The 24114-nt window shown below is 35.8% G+C and overlaps 1 protein-coding gene across 13 annotated transcripts in view; it reads right to left on the bottom strand.

Annotated features, from left to right (window-relative positions):
• Positions 1-24114, bottom strand: part of Rnf111 (ring finger protein 111) — a 115885-nt gene that overhangs the window by 53859 nt on the left and 37912 nt on the right. For 5 of the 13 annotated variants that reach the window (XM_027925987.3, XM_027925988.2, XM_071608326.1 and 2 more), the window contains exon 1: positions 9862-10254. The exons of 1 other annotated variant lie outside the window; for it this stretch is intronic. The gene's annotated coding sequence lies outside the window, so the exon portion shown is untranslated. Of the gene's footprint in view, positions 1-8174; positions 8969-9526; positions 9721-9861; positions 10261-24114 lie in introns of those variants that run through there. 7 more of the 13 variants (XM_071608327.1, XM_027925990.2, XM_071608325.1 and 4 more) reach the window with 6 other exon arrangements.

The following is a 24114-nucleotide window of genomic DNA, read 5'->3' as shown; positions in this document are numbered from 1 at the left end:
GAGAGAAAATTTTTTAATATTTATTTTTAGTTTTCGGTGGACACAACCTCTTTATTTTTATGTGGTGCTGAGGATGGAACCCAGCACTCCACGCATGCCAGGCGAGCGCGCTACCGCTTGAACCACATCCCCAGCCCAATTTAGTTGATTTTTAAATAAATTCACTACAGAAAATCAGGAATGTAGAGAAAAGCACAAAAAAATTTAAATTCCCCCTAATTTTACCATCCAAATAAAAAATCACCAAGTTTTTTTTTGGGGGGGTGGGGGGGTGGGAGGTGTTACCGGGAATTTAACTAAGAGGCACTTAGCCACTGAGCCAAATCTCCAGCCCTATTTTGTATTTTATTTAGAGAAGGGTCTCACTGAGTTGCTTTGCGCCTTGCTTTTGCTGAGGCTGACTTTGAACTCACGATCCTTCTGCCTCAGCCTCCCACTTTTCTTTTTCTTTTCCTTTTTTTTTTTTTTGATATGAGGGATTAAGCCCAGGGACACTTAATCACTAAGCCACATCACCAGCCCTTTTTATTTTTTCTTTTTGAGACAGGGTCTCAAAGTTGCACAAGACCTCACCAAGTTGCTGGGCTGGTCTCAAACTCACAATCCTCTTGCCTCAGCCTCCCCAGTCACTGGTGGCGCATGCCCAGCTCTATTCTCTCTTTTGATAATGGCTATGTCCACTAAAAATAAATACTCTTCCCTGGATTAGAAAAGTAGCTCAATGGTACAGCACTTGCCCAGCATGCATAAAAGCCCTAGTGCCACTAAATAAATAAACCTTACTGTTTTCCTTAGAAAGCAACAGAGAAATAGTGAATTTCTGAATACTGGAATTCCTTACTCAGATAACTCAAAAACTTACTGATTTAAATCCCTACAATCCTATAGCTGTTGTGATGGTTACTAATCCTCTAAATTGATTTGCTGACAGATGGAAATATTTACTGAAAGGGGGTTATTGTAAAGAGCACACAAAATATATATGCACATGATAGCTTCTATTGTTTTTTTTTATATATATTTACTTTGTATTTACAGTTGGATACAATACCTTTATTTTATTTATTTATTTTTACGTGGTGCTAAGGTTCAAACCTAGGGCCTTGCACATGCTAGGCAAGTGCTCTACTGCTGAGCCACAACCCCAGCCCTCTATTGTTGCTTTTAAAGTTGAAGAGTTAATCAGTTTTTAGAAATAATCCAGGCCAAAAAAAAAGTCCACAAAGCTTCGTTCCCCTGAGTTTCTCCCCCTCCCCAAAGGGTAGACCTTCTATTCTCTAGAAACACCCACCTCAGATTAGTCTACCTTCTTCTTTTTTATTTTTAATGTTTATTTTTTAGTTGTAACTAGACACACAATATCTATATTTTATTTATTTTTATGTGGTGCTGAGGATCGAACCCAGGCCCTCGCACGTGCTAGGCAAACGCTCTACCTCTGAGCCACAACCTCAGCCCCTAGTCTACCTTCTTATTTGAAACATCAAATCCCTCTAGAAGACCAAACCCCTGAGTTGTTAAAGCCAACGCAAAGGTCAGAATAACAAAACAAAACAAGAAAACTGAATACCTGTCCTAATGTAGGCTCTACCTTGGGGAGCAAAACTGCCCAAGAAAACAATCTCTCTCGAAAGTACTATAACCTTATTTAGATAAAATCTGTTTTTGTTCTGTGTATATGATTTAGGTCAGTCAAAATATGTAACCTAGATAATATTAATTAGAGAACATAATTATAAGAGAAAACAGGAAGAAATACTAACATTGTAATGACTGAAGTTAAAATCATACTGAAAACTGGGGAGAATACCTCTGGATAGAAATCATACCTATACAATAAACTCAACTACATGAAGAAGAAAACATTTAAACCATTTAAACTACATGTGTTTGCCGTTCTACTCACTGATTATATGCCTGAAATCTCGCACAATGGAAGATAAAATTTTGGTATCCTCTAATTGGTCTCATTTCTCATTTGTCTCTCATGATAGGAGCATCTTCCTGTGCCATCAGACTCTAATGTTTAGCGCCATTTAGCTTCCCCACATCATGGGCCAACACACTACTTCATCTGGTTTTTAACAATGAAAATGTGATTTGTTCCAAGGCTGAAGGAAAAACTGAACTGTTGGACATTACGAGACTGTATGTCTATAATTTATATTTTATAGGCAACTTCAAGGATTTCCAAGGTTATTTGTGATTAAATGCCATTTTTGCTTCCTTGGACCAGTGTAATTGGAACATAAAGTGAAAATTCTTGTAGCAAGAACCAAAAATAGCCCAGCACGATAGTGCACACCTGTAATCCCAGTGAATGACTCAGGAGGCTTAGGCAGGAGGATCATAAGTTCAAACCCAGACTCAGCAACTTAGTGAGACCCTAAGCAATTCGATGAGATCCTGTCTCTAATAAAATATTTTAAAAAGGGCTGTGGATGTGGCTTGGTGGTTAAGTGCCCCCTGGATTCAATCCCTAGTACCAAAAAAAAAAAAAAAAAAAACCAAAAATAGGGATCTAGAAGATAGGAGCTGGGGATATAGGTCAGTAGTAGAGCATTTGCCTAACATGTACAAGGCTATCAGTCTTATTTAAAAAATATCAAGTCTATGAGTTAGGCACTATTCTAGGTACTGGGGCTGAGCTACAAACAAGATCTAGAACTCAGCTGGAAACAGTGATACAAACGTGAAATCCCAGCTTCTCAGGAGACTGAGGCAGGACAATTGCAAGCTTGAGGCCAGCCTCAGCAACTTGGCAAGATTCTGTCTCAAAAATAAAAGAAATAAAATTTTAAAAATGGGAATTCAGCTCAGTGATGGAGCATCCCTGAATTCTATCTTCTACCATTCAAAAAAAAAGAAAATAGTCCTTGTTTTCATGAAAATTTCATACAAATGAGTAGACACAAACATTCAAAATATAATTAAGGAGAAAAATATGTGCTCTTAAGGAAATAAATGGTAAAGGCTGATCATCAACAAGTTTCTCTCAAGCTAATAAACTAAATCATAAGAAAAACTAACCACCAGTCAAGCCAAAGTTCTAGAGAGGGTTTTACTTACTGGAAGAAGAAAAAGTAAGGAAAGATCTATTACAGGTCTAACATAGATTGGCGGGGGTGGGGTAGTGGAAGAAAGAGAAATGGGCTCAGAGGTAGTCCAGGGCCTATAAAGAATTGAATGTCATGTTTTTATTTCATGTTATCCTTACTAAAAAACTATTCTCACCAGAAGCAGAGGAGAATGCCTGTAATCTCAGTAGCTCTGGAGGCTGAGGCAGAAGGATCAAGAGTCCAAAGCCAGACTCAGCAACAACGAGGCACTAAGCACCTCAGTGAGAACCTGTCTCTAAATAAAATACAAAAAAGAGTTGGGAATGGGGTGCAGTGGTTGAGTGCCCCTGAGTTCAATCCCTGGTACCCCAAAACAAAACAAAACACTATTCTCTCCAGGGAACTGTGGATTGCATAAGTTAAACAACTTGTCTGTGGCCTGACAACAAAAGACTGGATTTATAATTTACTAGCTTTGATGTATCTATCTCTCCCTATCTCTCTCTCTCTCTGTCTCTTAAAATTGAATGCATGGTTTCAAGAGTTTTGCTCATAATTCAGCCCCTATAACTTAATTTTTATATAAGATTATTATATTACTCAACCTTAATTTCTAGTATTTATCACAGACAATTCCAGAAACTTGGACTCCACAGCAAGAGAATGTTAAAGGTCAAATAGAATGTAACTGCTACAAGATAAAGTACTAACTAAATACTATGTGAAGACAGAAGTGATAACTATTGATTCCAGAGATGAAACCAAAGTTTAACAAATGAGTCCTTAAGGAAACAATAAAAATAAAATCATATCAGAGGAATGGCAGGAAGATGGGTTATAAAAATAAAATGGTGAATTCAAGCAATACTAAGGTATTCTGTATTAAAGAACATAGGTGTTCAAGTAGACTCTGGTCTTGCAAAATAAATCTATTCACCAAATATGTAAAAACTGTATTTGTTCACTTATTTAAATATGATTTTACCACCAAGAACTAGGAAGAGAGACCAGTTTCAAAACCTGACGAGAGGTTCATAAAGGTTAGTTGCCATGTATAATTCAAAACTATAATAATAAAACTTTTCATACCATTTCATTAAAAATCTATTGTTCTGTCTTATACTTTATATAAATCTTTCACCTATCCATAGTTTTGTAATATTATGCACTAGTCATTCAAAAATACTGAATTATGCACATCTTCTAAGAACACATTTTATTTAACAACAAAACACACAAACATATTTGTTATTATCACCTCGAATCTTATCAGAAAGTCCCAAGAAATTGCCAAGCTCATAGTGGTAGGTAAGTTTTCCAAAATGTAATATTTGCTTCAAAAAACAAATTTTGTCTAGGCAATAAATTGTGTCTGTTGTATTCCTTGAAGTGACAAGCTCACTTCATTTACTTTTGAGAAAATGAGCAAATACCCAAGTTTACATAACTATAAATTTACCACTCTTTCAAATAAAAATGTTCCATGAAAAAAGTGACTACTTTGCTGTTTGAAAGGCAACTCCATCACACAAGTTCTTTTCCTCAAGACAAATATCATACTTTGAAATGCAGAAGTGTTTTATAGCATCCTTTCCATTTTGCCAAAGGAATATTAAAAAGACTTGTGAACAAGGTTCAAGATTAACAAAATTAATATTCCTGCTTATAAAGATCATCTTTAATGAAACTGGCATTTTTAAGGCAAACATATAGTTTACGTTTATAACTGAAGAGTATAATAATGAGTGCACTTTTGCCAGTATCTTGATTCATACCACAGCTGCTTTTGCACCATCAGTGCAAATGTCAACTAATGTTGACAACAGTTACACAGTAAATAAGAACTGAGTAGTATTATGAAATACTTTCAACCTGGAAAACTTCCTAAAACATTCCAAGATCTCCTCAAGAGTCCACAGACTATAATTTTAGAACTGCTGATCTGAATACACATACAAAATATTAAGAGAAAATATATCTCTAGGATAAAGAACTGGATAGTAGAAAGATAAAGATGGCAAGGAGCTTCATTTTTCCCTGTACATTCTTTCCATTTTGAAAATTTGGTACCTTCTTTTCTTTTAAAAAAACTTCTTTAAAAAATTAGAAATGTAAACTGATATCAAAAGTAAATAGACGGGCTGGGGATGTGGCTCAAGCGGTAGCGCGCTCGCCCGGCATGCGTGCGGCCCAGGTTCGATCCTCAGCACCACATACCAACAAAGATGTTGTGTCCACTGAAAACTGAAAAATAAATATTTAAAAAATTCTCTCTCTCTCTCTCTCTCTCTCTCTCTCTCTCTCTCTTTAAAAAAAAAAAAAGTAAATAGACAACAAAGCAAGATCCCAAGTGGAAAAAAAAAAAAAAGGAGGAGGAGGAAGCATACTACTAAGAAATATGTATGAAGGTAGGGGCTAAGGGTGGAGAGCTCACTGGTAGAGTGCATCCCTAGCATGTGAGGCCCTTCTGTTCAATTCCCAGCACTTCTGCCTCCCAAATAGAAATACAGTACGAGGTGCTAGGGATCAAACCCAGGGCCTAGGGCTATAGGCAAGTGCTGTACCACTGAGCTATATTCCCTGCCCCTAGAAAAATAGTTTTTAAAAGGCATGTTTCTACTCATGGAGAACTAGGGAATTAAAAGAATAATAGCATGGGGGGAACGATGTTTTTCATTTTAAGCCTTTTTTTAAAAATATCTTTTAATTGTTGATGTACCTTTATTATTTATTTATTTATATGTGGTGCTGAGGATCAAACTCAGTGCCTCACACATGACAGGCAAGTGCTCTGCCACTGAGCTACAGCCCCAGCCCCCATTTTAAGCCTTTTGATATGGACTTTTAAAACAATTTATGAATAGCAATTGATTCACTAATAAATTCAAAATATTACTTGGAATAAGCTGAGGGCAGTGGTGTATGCCTGTAATCCCAGCAACTCAGGAGTCTGACAGGAAGATCCAAGTTCAAGGCCAGCCTCAGCAACTTAGCAATGTCCTAAGCAACTCAGTGAGACCCTGTCTCTAAATAAAACATAGAAAAGGGCGGAGGATGTGGCCCAGTGGTAAAGCACAACTGGGTTAAATCCCCAGTTAAAAAAAAAATATTGCCATTATTTGTTTCATCTAGCTCATCCCTAGTTTTTTTGCACAAAAGTATTTTTAAACGAATACCAGACATTTACCATTTTTCTCCTTCATGCCTCCATTTCCATCTCTAAAAAAAAAAAAAAAAAGGGCATTTTCTTACAAAATATGATGTCATTAACAGCCTTATCAAAAATACACAATAACACCTTGATATCATCTAACACCACCAAGTGTTTCAAAACTGACTTTTTACAATTGGTTTGAGTCTGGATTTAAATAAGGCCAATTTATATCAGTTTGCTACACATAAAATAATTTTAATCTATTTATATTATCTACAATTATGAAAAGTCTAAAAGACAAACCAAGCAATTAATTTACACTTGAAAATTCTCCAGAATAATCCAATCTAATGTATCTGCTGTTTCTGTCATCTACAGCCCTCTTCCTCTAGACTGTCACTACAGCTGATTCTTTCCAGTCAAAAATCAAAATTATTACCCCTGAAAAATGGCCACCTTCACTACTCAATTCATAGTAGAACCCCACCTTCCATTCATTATTTATTTTGTGATCTTACTTTCTTCTTGGCACTTACCACCACCTGAAACTATTCTGTGTATTTTGTTTCTGCCCAAAAGAATGTCTACTCCATGAAGGCAGAGTGCCTTTCTACTGAAGACCAATGACAGTGCCTAGAATATGAGATACTGAATAAATACTGAGAGACTTAAAAGCATAGTATCTCAATTTAAAATGCAAATTCAGCAAAGCATTTGGGTTTAAACATTTGTAGCGCTCTTCATCTAATGGTATAAATTGAGTACCTGCAGCAACCTGGGCAAGCTGTTACCAAAAATCTATGGGATTTAAGAAAGAACAGAGGTGTCAGACACTCAAATGTAATTCTAGACTTTAAAACAATAATTACAGGTTTCTGAAAGAAAAATTATTCACAATGATCTAAAAACAGTTACCACTTAGAACAACAAACATAGCTTCATCATAGGTTTTACACATATGTAAAATATATACAGGCTGTCTCTCCCTCTAGAGATAGCCCACATTCTCCCTTGAAAGCATATTTCTTGCTTTACCCCAAAGGCCTTTCTCTCTTGAGATCACCTCCATTCTCCCTTGAATATGTATCAACTTTCCTAAATAAACCTCTATGACTGGGAGGGGTTAGATGGGGAGATAGATATTATTTCTTTCTGGTAATTTGATCATGATTAAATAACCCAAACACCTAAAATACAAGCCATTAAATTTGGGATCTAGAATAAACCAGAATTACCTGTCCTATACTTTTCAACAACTGAGAAAGCTATGAAGACCAAGAAAGCTTTAACAATAAACTCAAAAGATCCAATGTATAGCAAGCAAACCTAAATCTAAACTCTAGATCTCAAAAATGAATAAAAAATTCTGATTTCTGTCTCTAGTTCTATACTTTTTTTATTTTTTAGCTGTATATGGGCACAATATCTTATTTTATTTATTATTTTTATGTGGTGCTGAGGATTGAACCCAGTGTTTCACACATGCGAGGCAAGCACTCTACCACTGAGCTACCACCCCAGCCCTAGTTCTATACTTTCATAAGACAATGTCACTCCCAAAGTTAATGTCAACTTATAGCATATTTTAATTACTATCATTTTTTTGTGCTGTCATTTTTCTACCTATTGAAGTCCTAGCATAAGGTTGGGGGGGGTCAAAACAGGGGCACATATAAATATTTAAGTAAATCATGTTACCAAAATCAGTCTTTAACAAAAATAAAAGGAATGTCTAGCAATCTAAAGGATTTATAATTTCCTGAGTTTTTTTACTTCAGTTTTTATTTGAAAATAAAAATAACTTCTTAGGAGTATCCAAAATGACTATTTCTTTGCTTTACACTTAATCTTCTGTTTTCTTACTTTAAAGATCAATACAACTATGTTTCAGTTATGTGTAGAAATAGAGTACCAAAGTGAAATTAACATTTTTCACTGAAATGAGATTATTTTTACTATACCTTTCTTCAAACCAACTCTAAGCCAGGGTACAGTGGTGCACAAGTGTAGTCGGGGAGTCTGAAGTAGGATAGGTTGCACCCAGGAGTTCGATACCAGCCTGGGCAATACAGCAAGACCCCCAAAGCAAAAAAAAAAAAAAAAAGGAGGAAAAGAAAAAGAAAAAGAAATCAACTCTATTTCTAGTGAAACAACTAGAAACAAACAGGGACCAACACACACAGCAACCAAAAGGGAAAGAGACAGAAGGATCCACAAACATAAGCTAGTACCGCTGATAATCAAGGAGACTCTTCATAATTGTTTCTAAAATATTGTTCAGACCAATTCATGAACACCCTGGCTAATTCCTGACGAATACTGTAAATCATAAGTGTCAAACAAATGAGCAATAGATGATAAAGTCATTTGTTCAAGGTTAAATGGCAAGACTGATCAAAGTAAAATAATTCAAAGCTTAAATAAATTTAAATTATTTTCAGAATAAAAGGGCTTCCTTCTCATTTCTTTTGCCTCACAGATGTAACCAAAAATTATTGTTTAACTGTTATTCAACTGACATGAATATTTTTACTAAAAAAAACAAGGTAACAAACTATCAAACGGAGATCTTCACACACACAAAAAAAAAAAACTAAGTAAAACCAGTATTACGGAAAGAATTTCTATATATTTCTCAAAATCACATTCAAGCTTTTGCGAGCAATGACACACACACGTACACACACACAATAGGAAAGGAAAAGGAACCTTAGCTTATCTTTTTCTCAGTCTGTTCTTTTTGGTTGTAGAAATCCTTAAAATAAGAGAAAAATAAAACCAAATGAAATAAAGTTTGGATTATCAGGTTCAACATCTGTAAGAACTCCTACAAGGAAGTCTATGTCCGCTTGCACATTACTACTCAGAGTACTAAATTCATATTGCATATAAATCAAGAAACAGGAAAGCTTACAACAATACAATGGAGTCACCCCACACCACAAACATGAACAAATTAAATGAATACCTTACACTTCCTGGTATTTTTTTAAACGCTAAAACTTACACTTGCGTTAAGAAATATCTGTAAGGCGCTGCTATAACCTATTTAAGAACTATGGGGGCAAACCTTTACTGCTGCAGTACAGAACAAACATTCCCACTACGGCACTGCTACTGACTGATAAATTATTTTAGGCAATACTAGAAATATTTTTCTTTTTTTAATGACCAACAAACCAACTCCACACAAAATCTGACGCGTCTATCTCTCTGCTGTTCGGCTGACTACGTTTCCTTGATCATAGAAGAAGGCAACTCCCTAACCGTCAGGACTGACCTAGCGCCCTCCAAGTCCCCGGGTCCGGGTTACCTTCATCACTCCATTGTCAAATCGAACTCCCACGCCTCAGTCCTCAGCCCCCATCCCGAGACTAGCGAGAGGCGAACGGGGAAAGAAATCCCGTCGCCCCCAACCCAGCACTGTAGGCTGTAGGTGTGTCGGGAGGCAAAAGCTTTACCCAAACACAATTAAATCTTCTGCTAAGACGGGACCCTGAGTCACTACGGAGATAGCAGGCAGCGGCCGGTCGCCGACCCCAGTCTTCCGCGGCCGCAGCCCTTCCTCTTTCTCCCCTCCGGGCCGGCCCCTCCCCCGTTGCGCGCACGCGCGGCCTCAGCCGCTCCCCTCCCCCCTGTTTCCCTCACCTTAATCATTAGCCACCCTCTTCCCAGGGTCCGGGAAGCACAGATCCAGGAAGGAAGACAGGATAGGTATGGAGGGGAAGAGGATGCGTCGAGAGCCAGCGATCTGCGCCTCAGAACTCAGCCTGAGAGGCCCTTGTAGTCAAGAGCAGCGTCTGTCACCGCCACCAGAACTGTACGTGCGGCAGCGTCTGGACTCGGCCCAGGCTAACCCAGCTTGGGTTCCGAGTGCTTAATGTGATCCCACAGGAACTCCCTCTCCGAAACTACGGGTGTTTCTATGTTGCGCACACAGAACACCTCGCCACCATCACCGTCGCCGATGCCGCTCTCCTACCCTGCTGCCGCCGCCGCCTAACCAATCTCTCTCCTACAGGGCGAGCGCGACACTTGGGGGCCTTTACGACAGTTCGGAAAGCAACAGCGCACCAGCCTTCACGCCTCCATTAACAGCTGTTTCTTTCTGCGCTTGCTCAGATTGTTTCTGACGGCCACGCCCCCTTTCCTCGGCCCTGCCCCTTTGTAGTCGTTTTATCAATCTGTTGAAACCCACCGGTGTTACAAAGCTCATTATTTTATTTTCTTAAACGATTATGCGTTCAGTATTTCACCATAATTTTGACTGTATCTTGGTTAAGTTTTTCCTAACTAAAAATTACAACTACAAAATTAACTAACGTACACTTACAACAAAAACATGGTTTAATGTCTTTCACAATGAATGAAACCCAAATCATCATTACGCGCTAATGACATGAAGATCACATCTCAGTGTTGTGAATTTGCTTCCGAAATTGGGTTAAAGGTGGTAATAAATATCCTGGGAACTCTGGCTGTACAGTCCTAGGAGGCTTCTTAATTATATTATGAAAATCAGTTAAATAGCAAACGTTTCGTTATGTCCACCAGGACGTTGTAGGGACAGTACATATATTCTGACATAAGTCAGACAGCCTTCCCTTCAAAAATTCAGTAATATCCCTTAGCAGCTGTCTGATTTATTAAACTTTCATAAATCTCCAATAAATCGGGATAACATTATTTGCCTCAAAATGTTCTTATCTCATGTAACAATTTATATAATGCTCCAAACATTGCTTATCAATTTCACATTCCATAAACATTAATTCTCTCCTTTTGCATCAGCTTATATTCCTCAGTACTCTTCTGTTCACTTATGTTCTCCATATTATTCAATGAAGAAAATATTTTAAATTTATAAACAAGGGGAAACTGGAAGCACATTGGACCAGGATTTTCCTCAATCCTCTTGTGGTCTCACTCTAAATATCATATTTCACCTGTATCATCTATTTTCATGATTTTAACTGCTAGAGCCTAATGACCTCTCAAGCCTTATTTCCAATTCTAGCCTTTTTTCATAAAGTTCTTGACTTGTGTCCTCAATAAGATAAAGACACTACCCACAAACTAAGAAGTGCCTTAAGTGAAAAGTATATTCAATTACAAAAGGTACACTACAAGAATTGTGAAATTTTTAATGCCATTTAATATTGATTACATCTTGAAATAATATTTGGAATGTATTGAGTTAAATTAGTTTTCTCAAGATGGGATTATTCCTCCCCACTCCCCAGGGGACGTTTAATAACATTTGGCCATATTTTTGATTGCCACAACTCAAGGATGATGGGGTAGCTATGAACATCAATTTGATAAAGGCCAGATATGCTGCAAAACATTCTACCCTTACATGATAAGCCTCCACGACAAAGAATTCCCTGGCCCAAAATGCTAATAGTAGAGTTGAAAGCCTGGATTAAATAAAAAAATATTGTCAAAATTAATTTCATTTGGTTTTTTAAAACAATATGGCTACTAGAAGATTAATCATATTTGTAGCTCACCTTATATATCTATTGAGCTTAGCCATTTCTAATACTTCCTACCCATAAGTATATGGATATGAATAAATATAGATTTATTGCATTTATATCCTATCCTATCTTAAACTTATTCTTTCCTGTCTCAGTCAATAGTTTGGTTATCCAAACTAGAAATCCAAAAGTATATGGATATGAATAAATATAGATTTATTGCATTTACATCCTATCCTATCTTAAACTTATTCTTTCCTGTCTCAGTCAATAGTTTGGTTATCCAAGCTAGAACTCCAAAAGTAGGAATCCAAAAGTCTTTCCTGCTTCCTACCTCTAATCAATCAATAAAACCCTTCCAATTTTGCCTCTGAAATACATCAAATCCCTCTGTTCCTCCACATATTCTTCATCCATCCGGGCCTTTTAGTATCTTTAATGTTTATTTGTTCAGTAAACATTTATCAAGCACTTACTGTGTTAGACATTATGTGAGACCCAGAAAGTACTAAATATAGTATAGCCACCCTACTTCCAGTGTTTTTACAAAATCCAGAAAGTAAATCCATTATTTACACTATAATGTGGAAGGGTTAAGATGATGTGGTAGTTCTTTCTCAGAGAACACAAAGATGGGACACTATAGACAAATCTACAGGAAGTGATGTTTGAACTAAATTTTCCATCATGAGAGAGGGCAGTTAAATAAAATCAAAAGAAAAATAATATTCTAGGCAGAAAGATCAATATATGCTAAGATATGATCTTCTGTATCTGAAAAAGCATGAATGAAATTATCTATGAAAATCTACTGAATGTGTCATATGTGGAAAAATCAAGAAATGAGGGAAGAAAATCAGATATAAATAGATCAAGTAAGACTTTTTTTGGCTTAGGGTAAGAAGTTAACTTTTTTTACTTAAAACTATGAAAAGTCATTAAAGAAATGAATCAGCAATAACAATCAAATATGACTATTACAGATGCCATTATATAAGCAGAATAGGCGGGTCAGAGCCAGGCAAGAATAGTGGAGGGAGACCAAATGAATGATAGATAAAAATTTTGAGGATTGTAGAAAGGATAATGAGAAGAAACAGAAAGATACAAAAAATAGGAATACTGGATGACTAATTGTATATACGGAGAAGGAGAAAGAATGTCAGAGACGGCTTCCAGATTTAGGATGACAGGTAAATAGTGGAGTGGTGATGCCATTCAAGAAAAAGACTGTATGGCAAAACTCAACTTGTGGGGTTCATGGGACTTTAGGTTGGAGATGAGACCTGTCTTTTTTGGACAAGTATAATTTGATTTTCCCAAAGTGGAGATTCCAGCAGGTTGTTGGACATATGGGTCTGGAGGTCAAGAGGGAGCACTGGATTAAAGCTAGAGATTTAGACTCCTTTACCTTACATGTGATAATTAAAGCAATAATTTTTATGAGGTCATCCAAAGTATAGTAAAAGGAGACAGTTACCCAGAGAAGTCTTATATTTTATAGGTTTAGAATGAAAATAAGTTCCAGGAGGAGATGGATGATGGGCCAGAACAAGAGGGAAAAAAAAATAACAACAAAGAGATACAGAAAATAAGTCAAAGGGGGAAAGAGTTTCAACAGTGAATTGGGTAACCAAACACTCATGAAATATCTGTTAATTTATCAATAAGGATATGTGTAAACAAGAGCACATTCATTGTCTTAAATATTTTAAAACAGGGTTTCTCAGCTAGGGGTGATTTTGATTCCCAGGGATTGTTTGACAAACTGGAGATATTTTTAGTTATCACAACCAAGGAAATGCTGCTGATATCTAAAGGAATGTGCTAAATATTCCACAATGCATATAACAGTGCCCACAACAAAGAATCAGCTGGACCAAAATGTCAGTAATATCTCAGTTGAGAAAGTCCTAGTATAGAAAGAAATAAACAGTGTAGTCAGTCAAGGACTAGTACCATTCTGTGCAATTGGTAGTAAATTAAAAAGGGGGACATACCTAGGAGAACTTTGAGTCAAGAAGAGTGATACTTAAATCCTCTTGTCATGTTAAAGTGAAAGAATGAGTAGAAGAAGAGAGGTAAATATAGGGATGCTCACTGTAGAAAAATTCCTATAGGAGAAGAGGAAATGAGATTCAAAGATCATATGGAAGAATTTGCCTTGGATAGTAGAAGAGCTAGTGAATATGAAGGAAGAAGTGGTTGTACAAATTAGATTTGTTAGCTTCAGGTATGGTATCAGTGGGGAAGAAATCAAGAGTTTACTCCCTTAATGATCTTGATTTCCTCTGAAACATGAGATAGGACCATCTACCTAGAGAGAAGGTTTGTTAATAACTCAGCAGAGAATGATAAAAAATTACAATAGTTATTGACATAATGGCAGGCAAAACAACAAATATAAGGCAGTAGATCCAGAGCAGAAAAGGGGTGGATTGAGATTGCAAGGGGGTGGGAGATAGCAATCACATATAATTGTTTCCTGATTGCTATGCTTCTTTTGGTCACACCACCATTAATTCAAACTTAAACCACTGTGAGGGTGTGGCAGAAACTGAGACACCAAATTGTTTATCATTCAATGACCCTCCATCACCTTCAGGTTAAAGTCCTAAATCCTCAGTTTAGCAAATAAACTATTTCAAAATCCAGAATATTCCAGGGTCATTTCATACCACCTCTTCCCACCATCCTGCCCCTGCCCTGCTTAGACTTCAGTGGACTTCTCAAACTCTTACTTGTCTAATTTTTTTAAAGTATTATTCCAATACAACCCTTGGATTTGCCCTTGGAAGCTAACAAACCAAATTCTGTTTGTACAATCCCTTCTTACCTATTTCAGAAGAAGGGATATCTCTTCTATTCAAAGCTAATTTTTTCATCTGAACTTTCAATCTCAATGCTCACTCAGGTAAGCCTACTTTTATTTCCATTATCTTTTACCTTTCTTTTTCTATTGGATATTTTCCTTCAACATACCAAGAGGATTCAAGTTTCACCCTCTCCTGCTAGAAATGTGTCTCTTTTTTTTCCATTGCTCTGCCTTTGCACCTACTGTCCCTTTTGTCTCAAAATACCTTCCCCTTTCCTTCACATTCCACCCATGCTTAAAAAGTTTTTTGTTGTTGTTGTTGTTTTGTTTTTGGTACTAGTGATTTGAACCCAAGCTCCCCTCCCCCAGGCAAGGAAAGTGCTCCAAGCTACAGCCTCAGCCCTGCTTAATAAACTTACCCATTCTTCTAAGTCTTCCCAGAGGCATTTCCTTGCCTCTTTCCCCCTTCCTGAAATAATTACTTCCATTTCTGTACACTTCTCTTCAATATATGTGTACACTTCTACTATAAGTATTATACTTATTTACATACACACCTGTCTCTTCCAAAGCATTAAAATCAAAGAAAATATCTTTATCTATTTGGTAGAAAAATAGCATTCAATAAATATTTATTGAACCGTACTGAAGTAGATTGGGGTTCCATTCTCAATTTTGCCACTAAGAAACCACAAATTCGCCAGCCATGGTGGCTGTAATCCCAGCAGCTCAGGAGGTTAAGGCAGGAGAACTACAAGTTCAAAGCCAGCCTCATCAACTTTGAGGTACAAAGCAACTTAATGAGGCCTTGTCTCTAAATAAAATACAAAATAGGGCTGGGGATGTGGCTCAGTGGTCAAGTGCCCTTGATTTCAATCCCTGGTACCCTCCCCCCAGTCCCCCCCAAAAAAAGAAACTACAATTTTTTATTTATTTTTTATTTTTGGTACCTAGATATTTAGGACCTTGATTTTGCTGAGGCTGGCTTTGAATTTGTGATCCCCCTGCCTCAGCCTCCTGAACCACTGGGATTATAGGCAGTGCCACCACACCCATCAACAAATTCTTAATCTTAATACAATCACTTGAAATCTCTGAAAATTAACTTTAGTTACTTGTGGAAAGTTCAGGATTATTCAAATATACTCAAGGCAAATTCTGCTTTCCTGAAACTGCAGTAAAATAATGATTACTAAATTGGCCTGCATACATGGGCCAGCAGTGTCTAACTATCTGCCAAGCAGGGATCTGAGAAGTTATATCTAAAAATGAAATACTGAACTGAATTAATGAATCACCTAAAATAAATAGGAAAAAAAGAAAACTTCTACAAATTATCAAAGTCAGAAGGAAAGACTGGGATGCACACAATCCATTGCATATTTCACAACTGCATAAACTTTGCAATAGAGTAATTAATTGTGCAGTCAGCTTTGTGAAAAAAGGAAGCAAATTGAAGAAAACCAAGCAAAGTTTGAAGATTTAATGCAATGAGAGAGGGAAATACTCATTGAAAGTATTTACTAAACTATTTCCTCTGCTTTGGAAAGAATTAAAAGGATTCTCAGAGATGTACTAGTGAGAACACTTAGCAATTCACATTTTGCTTTCTTATTGATGTACAAAGATATCACTGAAAATTGAAACTGAAATAATTCAATCAATTCCATAACTGTTCATTTGGTTAATGTAGCTAAGCTCCTTGTTAAAATTTTGTTTATATATAAATGTGATTTCAGTTTACATTACTGTAAACAGAGATGATGTTTAGCTTATGAACTATGTATAGTACCATATAATCTTTATTGTACAAAGAGGGAGAGACAGAGGGAAAAGGTAGTCAATAGCCTTTATTTCTTTTAAACTGTTTCAAAGTCAGTGGAATCATAGATTTGAAAAATGTGAGGAGCTATTTGGTATGAGGATAATTTCAATATACAATTTTGATGAATATTTATCAAACTGTATGATTCTCTAATTTATTTGGAATGCAACCTTCAAAATATATTTAAATTATCAATGTGCTATCTGTGGGGCTCAGTTCCTGAATAACTGAGGTAACAAATTATGGTCTAATGAGGGGCACAGAATTCCTGGAATTTTGCAGATGACCATTTGAAATCTTAGGTATCCTAAAATGTTTCTGGTTATTAGGTCAAGTTATGGGCATGTTTGAGGTCATCTAATTCTATGAAAGTATATTTTAAAAATAAAACTAGGGGGCTGGGGTTGTGGCTCAGTGGCAGAGAGCTTGCCTTGCACGCATGAGGCACTGGGTTCGATCCTCAGCACCACATAAAACCAACAAATAAAAATAAAGGTATTATATGTCCATCTACAAGTTGTTTATTTAAAATAATAATAATTGGAGCTAGGGTTGTGGCTCAGCGGTAGAGTACTCACCTAGCATGTGTGAGGCCCTGGGTTCGATCCTCAGCACCACATACAAATAAATAAATAAAGGTATTTTGTCCGACTACAAATAAAAAATAAATATTTAAAAAAAAAATAAAATAATAATAATAAAACTAGAAAGATGAAAGAGAAAGACATCATCAACCATTGGCGATATATGGCTAGAATCACAATTGAGGAGTACCAACTGAGAAATCACTCAGAAAATAACTTATTGTTAATCACAGACTTACCATTGAAATTTTACATTATTGCTTTAATTCTTCTGGAATGATTTCACAATACTATTTTTGAAATTCATAATTTCTGAAGTGTTCAGCTTTGTTAGCAACAAGGAAAAAATCCACAAGTTTCTGATTGTTAAAAAGTTAAACTGGATAGCCTCTCCAAAGTCCTTTATAGTTCTAAAATTTTGTTTTGCTTGAGAATTAATTAAGTTATGTGGAAATTGGAAGTATTCTAATATCAAGTGTGATTTATATACTGCTTGACTTTTTGCAAATTCAAAATAGGAAGTAAATATGCTTCTGTGTATTTGCTTTTCATTATTTATAGGTCATGCAGAATTTTCTAGAAACATTAAGAGTTTCACTCAGCTGCCTTAGTATTAATTTAATTGCATAAAGTGTATCTTGTCTGTGATTTGGGGTTACAGGATTGCAGAGACTGTGCTTTGTTTAAAAATTATTAGTAGCTTTAAAAGACTAATATATTTGGAAAGCATTCAGAAATAACCACATAGAAGAAGAAAGAAGAGAATGAAATGAAACTGCCCCATGTACTAAAAGCAGATTTTTTACTTGACAACTTGGATCTGAATGCCATTAGTACTCTGGGATCCTGATAAGAGTTAAAATATTTTTAACTTTTGATAAGAGCATTAAGTCACTATTATGCTAATGTTTTAGAAATTTGGAAAGATAATTTGGAGGTTGTAATTAGTTTTTAATCAATTTAAATTATTTGAGATTTTAGTTGATTTTTTTTTTTTTTTTTTTTTTTGTACTGGGGGCTGAACCCAGAGTGCTTTCACACTGAGCTACATCCCTAGCCATTTTTATTTTTTTCTTTTAGTACTGGGGATTGAATTGAGGGGCACTCGACCACTGAGACACATCCCCAGCCCTATTTTGTATTTTATTTAGAGACAGGGTTCTCACTGAATTGCTTAGTGTCTCACTTTTGCTGAGGCTGGCTTTGAACTCTTGATCCTCCTGCCTCAGCCTCCCAAGCCACTGGGATTACAGGCATGCACCACCATGCCCGGCCCCAGCCCTTTTTAAATTTTATTTTGAGAATGGGTCTCACTAAATTGCTGAGGTTGGTCTTGAACTTTCTATCTTCCTGCCTCAGTCTCCCAAAATGCTGGGGTTATAGGTGTGTACCACCTCATTTGGCTTTCTTGACTTTTAATCAACTGATTAAAGTTAATGACCAAACTCTGAAAACTTATTTATATGAATCATACAGATAATAAAAGCTTTCCACTCTGAACCCTTCAAACGCTAATTTAGGATTGGGTTAAATTAGGAAAGAGTGCCACCTACTGAATCAAAATTTCTTAAACATCTCAACATTAAGTTGATTTTGCAGAATATGTAAAAAGAGCTGAGATTTAGGGATTTTTTTCTTTAAAAAATGTACATTTAAGAGGATTTCCATACAGAAAATATTTTTACTAAATTTCCCCTTCATTAAAAGATGAGGCTAGCCACATGTGTTTATCATTACCAACATCACCTTGAAGATAACAAAGGGATTAAAAAGGTACAAACCCAAAACAACAAGAAAATGGGAGGTCATATTTGCAAGCAATTTATTCCATCAAATGTCTGAAAAATAGAAATCAGAGAAGGTGTGACTATTTAGCTGAGTGACAAAGAGCTATACCATAACCTATTGTCAGATTAGGCTGCATCAACAAGCAAGTGACTCTGCCTTGCAGAATCAAGAGAGGATAGGAACTCAGGCCAAAGGCAAGGGAGGCAAAAAAGTGAAATAAAAAGAGAGCAATTGTAAGTCTCTCTGGGACAGATCTCTCCACCTTCCTCTCTGCCTCTCTTTAGGCATCTAGAAGGTCTTTCAAGTCCTAGGATAAAAACAGGGGCAGAGAGTTTGTTCTGCAAAGAAACAGACTGAACTAGTTGAGAACTAGAGTAGCTGGTGTGACAAGCTGCAATGAGTATTTCCCATTCTAACACTAATAGGCCCCACCTGCCCATACCTGCCTGGCAGTGGGCAGCGCCCTTTTACTCAACTTAACGCTCAGTTTTTATATTACAGCATTTGTAAATATTTATTGACAACCAAGAAATGCCAAATATTTGAGGAAAACCTGTAACATATGAAGGACCAAGATAAACATTTTTAAATTATTATAAAGAATGAAGATATCATCAAATAGGGGGGAAATATTTTTAACCTCATATATTCAGAAACTAAAATTGATACTGCATTCTTATATCAGGGAAATGATATTATAAAAAAGCAAGAAAGAGTGCTTAAAAATTTAAATTATGTTTTATGAAATTAAAATTCAATAGAAAGGCTGAAAAAAAATAAATCAAAATATAGTTAGCAAACTCTTGTCCAAGAAAAGGAATATGAAAATAAAGGAGTATGAAAGATCTTATCTCAAATAAATGAGTTAGCAACATTTAACACATATACCTATACTCTCACCACTTATATTTTTGTCAAATATTGTGATTCTATAACATTTTTTAGACAGTCTCTGTATTTAATATTTAGTAGTCAACGGACGTTTATTTATTTGTATGCAGGGTTGAAAATCGAACCTAGTGCCTCATACATGCTAGGCAAGCACTCTACCACTGAGCTACAACCCAGGCCTATAACATTTAAATCTCACAAAACATTATTATGTTGCATACCCCTCTGTTTTCACAGTCAATGTGATTTAGATTTGTTCTCATCATAATTATCACTTTCTTTGGTCTTCGTGACTTTCTGCACCTCTTATCTTTCTTGCAAGATTATTAATTTTTTTACATGATGAACAACTTCCAGAATATCATTTGGTAGTTACCTATTGTTGGAAATATCTCACTTTGATTTTTCTTGAAACTTAAGGATTGGCTCTCACTACTGAAGTATTTCTAGAGTGGCAGTATTTCCCTGTACTCCTTGAAGGTGTAAGTCACAGTCTGTTGAAGCCTCTGCCATCACTGAGAAGCCTATTTTAAGTTTAACTGTAGCTTCTTCAAAGTTAACCTTTTTTCTGGTTATCTTAGACTTTGCTCTTTGTCTTGATCTACTAAAGCTTTACTTTGATGTATTTATTTTATTTTTATTCTGCATGGGCTTTATAGCAAAATAAATATATTATTCTTTTTTAATATTTATTTTTTAGTTGTAGTTGGACGCAATACCTTTATTTGTTTTTATGTGGTGCTGAGGATCGAACCCAGGGCCTCACGCTTGCTAGGCGAGCGGGCTACCACTGAGCCACAATGCCAGCCCATAAATATATCATTTTTGAATCAATGGACTATCAGACATTATATCTTCAAAATATTGTCTCAGATCCATTCTTTTTTCCATAACATTTCAATTAAACATGTTAGACCTTCTTATTGTATCTAGTATATCTCTTACCCTTATATACTATATAACGTTTTGGGGGGATGGGAATTGAACCTGGGGCCTCATACATGCTAGCCAAGCACCCTGAGCTACCACTCTACCTAGTCTTTATATTATCTATTATTAAATTATTCTTTGCTTCATTCTGGATAGTTTTTCCTGAATTTTATATTATTTTAGCCACCCAATTTTCTCTGTTGTGACTAATCTATTGATCCCATTTTTTAAAATCCAATGTTTCATCACTTTTGAACTTTCTTTTTTTCCCTCAAATCTACAGTGCTTTTTAATTTTTATAGTTCACAGTCCTCTGCTGCAATTTGCAAGCTTGATTCTGTCCCTTGAACACAGGTATCACAATTGTTTTATACAGTTTGTGTCTGACAATTCCAATTTCTGAAGTCCTTGTGAGTCTTTTATATGTTTTTGCTGCTAATTCTGACTCACGGGCTTCTTGTCTCCTTGTGAGCCTCTTTATCTTTGAGTTCAGGACATAGTGCTTGAAATTACTTTATAGACATCATTTGAGAGCTGTCATGATGTTAACTTCCTCCAGAGAAGACTGATTTGTATCTGCTAGTGTAACAGGGATTCACTGATGCTTTGACTATACCCCTTGTACCTCTGAAACTTACATGGGTTTTTTTTTTTTTCCTTTTTCCCAATCTTCTTTTCCCTAAACTTCTCCTTCCTGATCTTCTTTTCTCTAAACTTCTCCTTTCTGATCTCCTCCCTAATCTTGCTTTCTCTAAATCACCTTTATAAAAGCCCCCTGTTTCTACAGACAGGCAGAATCACAACCTTTGGGACAGGAGTCCCTGTGTTTCTTCTTTGCTAGCAAAGCAAAAAACCTTCTTTTTCCTTTTTCTCAAGATCTTGTCTTTGTTACTGGATTGGCGTTGAGGACAAGGACAGGGCTTTTGGTTACACCAGGTGCTCAAATTTGTTAGCAGAGCAGGAGTGGACTCTAATTTTCTGCACCATCACCTGGTGTGAGAGAAGACTGCAATCCATATCCTTTCAGATGATAGAACTTCAAGGCATGTCCAAAGTTGGGAGGTAGGTGGCCATCCTTGGGGGCTAATCCTCATATTCCAAAATCCTAGTTCCTTCAGCCCAGCAAGACTTCTAAAAGTGCAGTTTAGTTTATCATTTGTCTCCCCAGGATTGGTACATGTTTCCTTTTTTTTTTAATATTTGTTTTTTAGTTGTAGTTGGACACAATACCTTTATTTCACTTATTTATTTTTATGTGGTGCTGAGGATCGAACCTAGGGACTTGCACATTGTGAAGCGAGCACTCTACCGCTGAGCCACAACCCCAGCCTGGTACATGTTTCTTAATGGCTCATCTCTGGGGCCCAGTCCTATACCATATCTTGTCTTGACATTCTCCCCTAAATTACAAGCTGTTTCATGATTTTTTGATTTATAGATAATTTTGATTTCGTTAGTTATCTTCAATAAAAATGTAGCCATGAATTATTTAGACCATCATAATTTAATTCTAGATGTACTGCCTTCAAGGTTTAGACTTAGGGTCCCCCTTTTAGTACTCACTCCTTTAGTTGTCTCTCCCTAAGTCATTTTATATGCTACTTCACAAATATGTTGATATCTCAAAGTTTTATATTTTTGCACAAATCTTTCTTTGCACCAGACATATATGTTCAATTGCCTAGTCTACATTTCCATTTAATGACTCATAAGAACCCTAAGCCCAAGATGTACAGAATAATATTTTTACCTATGTGTCAATGATTTTACAGGTATTATTCATTCAATTACTGTGATCCTTAAAATCAATGTTATCTCCAAAGTTTTAGTTTGTATTTCTCTGATCCCTAATATATTTTGTCAAATATTGTGATTCTATAATATTTAAATCCTACAATTCATTATTATTATGTTGCATACCTCCATATTGTTACAGTCAATCTGAGTTAGATTTGTTCCCATAATTATCACTTTCTTTGGTCTTCATGACTTTCTGCACCTTCAAACTTTCTTGCAAGGTGATTTCATTTTTACATAATGAACAATCTGTTGTTCATCATGTTACCTATCATGTTACATATAATTTGGTAGTGACCTGTTGTTGGCAATATCTCTCTTTGATTTTCCTTGAAAATGTATAGGTTTTCATAGCATCTCCAGAGCTCACACAATGCTGTATATATTTCTTTTTCCATCAGCTGGAATGGGAAAACATCAGAACACGTGAGTGCATAGAGTCAAGTCCTTGAAGGAGTTCAGGATGAACATAATTAAAATGTTCTGCAAATTAAAGGACAATATAAGAGAGCAAATTTAGGTAGTAAAAGATCATTTCGATAAAGAGCTACACAAATACAGGAAGCAAAGGATTACTTCAATAAGGAGATAGAGATTCTAAACAACAACAACAACAAAAAAAAAAAAAAAAACCAGAAATCCTGAAATGAAAGAAACAATAAACAAAATGAAAAATTCAATAGAAAGCATCACCAACAGATTAAATCACTTGGAAGACAGAACCTTAGACAATAAAGATAAAATATACAATCTTGAAAATAAAGTTGACCACACAGTGAAGATGGTAAGAAACCAGTAGCAGAACATTCAAGAATTATGGTTTAGGGCTGGGTTGTGGCTCAGCAGTAGAGCACTCACCATCTCACACGTATTAGACCCTAGGTTCAATCCTCAGTACCACATAAAAATAAATAAGTGAAATAAAGATATTGTGTCCAACTACAACTAAAAAATAAATATTTTTTTAAAAAAGAATTATGGCTTAACATGAAAAGATTGAATATAAGAATTATTGGGATAGAGGAAGGCAAAGAGTTATAAACCAAATTAATGAACAATCTATTCAATGAAATAATATCAGAAAATTTTCCAAACATGAAGAATAAATTGTAAAATCAAATAAAAAAGGCTTACAGGACACCAAATGTACAAAATCACAACAGATCTATACCAAGGCACATTATAATGAAAATGCCTAGCATATAAAATAAGGACAGAATTTTAAAAGCCACCAAGGGAAAGGAATCAGATTATATACAAAGGGAAACCAATTATGATCTCTGTAGATTTCTCAACCCAGACCCCCAAAGCTCTGAAATAAAATGGATGCCAACCAAGAATTTTATATCCAGCAAAATTAAGCTTTAGATTTGATGACAAAATAAAAACCTTCCATGATAAACAAAAGTTAAAAGAATTTACAACTAGAAAGCCTGAACTATAGAACATCCTCAGCAAAATATTCCATGGGGAGGAAACCAAAAACAACAATGAAAATTAGCAAAGGAAGATATTACACTAAAGAAAAAAACAATCAAAGGAGAAACCAAGTCAATTTAAAAACCAAAAATAAATGAAAATGACTGGGAATACAATAATGTCTCAGTAATAACCCTAAATGTTAATGGCCTAAACTCATCAATCAAAAGACACAGATTGGCAGATTGGATTAAAAAAAAAAAAAGACCCAACAATACGCCACCTTCAAGAGACTCATAGGAAATGACATCCATAGACTGAAGGTGAAAGATTGGGAAAAAAACATACCACTCATATGGACTGGGTAAG

The sequence above is a fragment of the Marmota flaviventris genome, chromosome 2 (assembly GCF_047511675.1).
Source record: "Marmota flaviventris isolate mMarFla1 chromosome 2, mMarFla1.hap1, whole genome shotgun sequence".
Lineage (NCBI taxonomy): Eukaryota > Metazoa > Chordata > Mammalia > Rodentia > Sciuridae > Marmota > Marmota flaviventris.
This window is presented reverse-complemented; position numbering and strand designations above follow the sequence as displayed.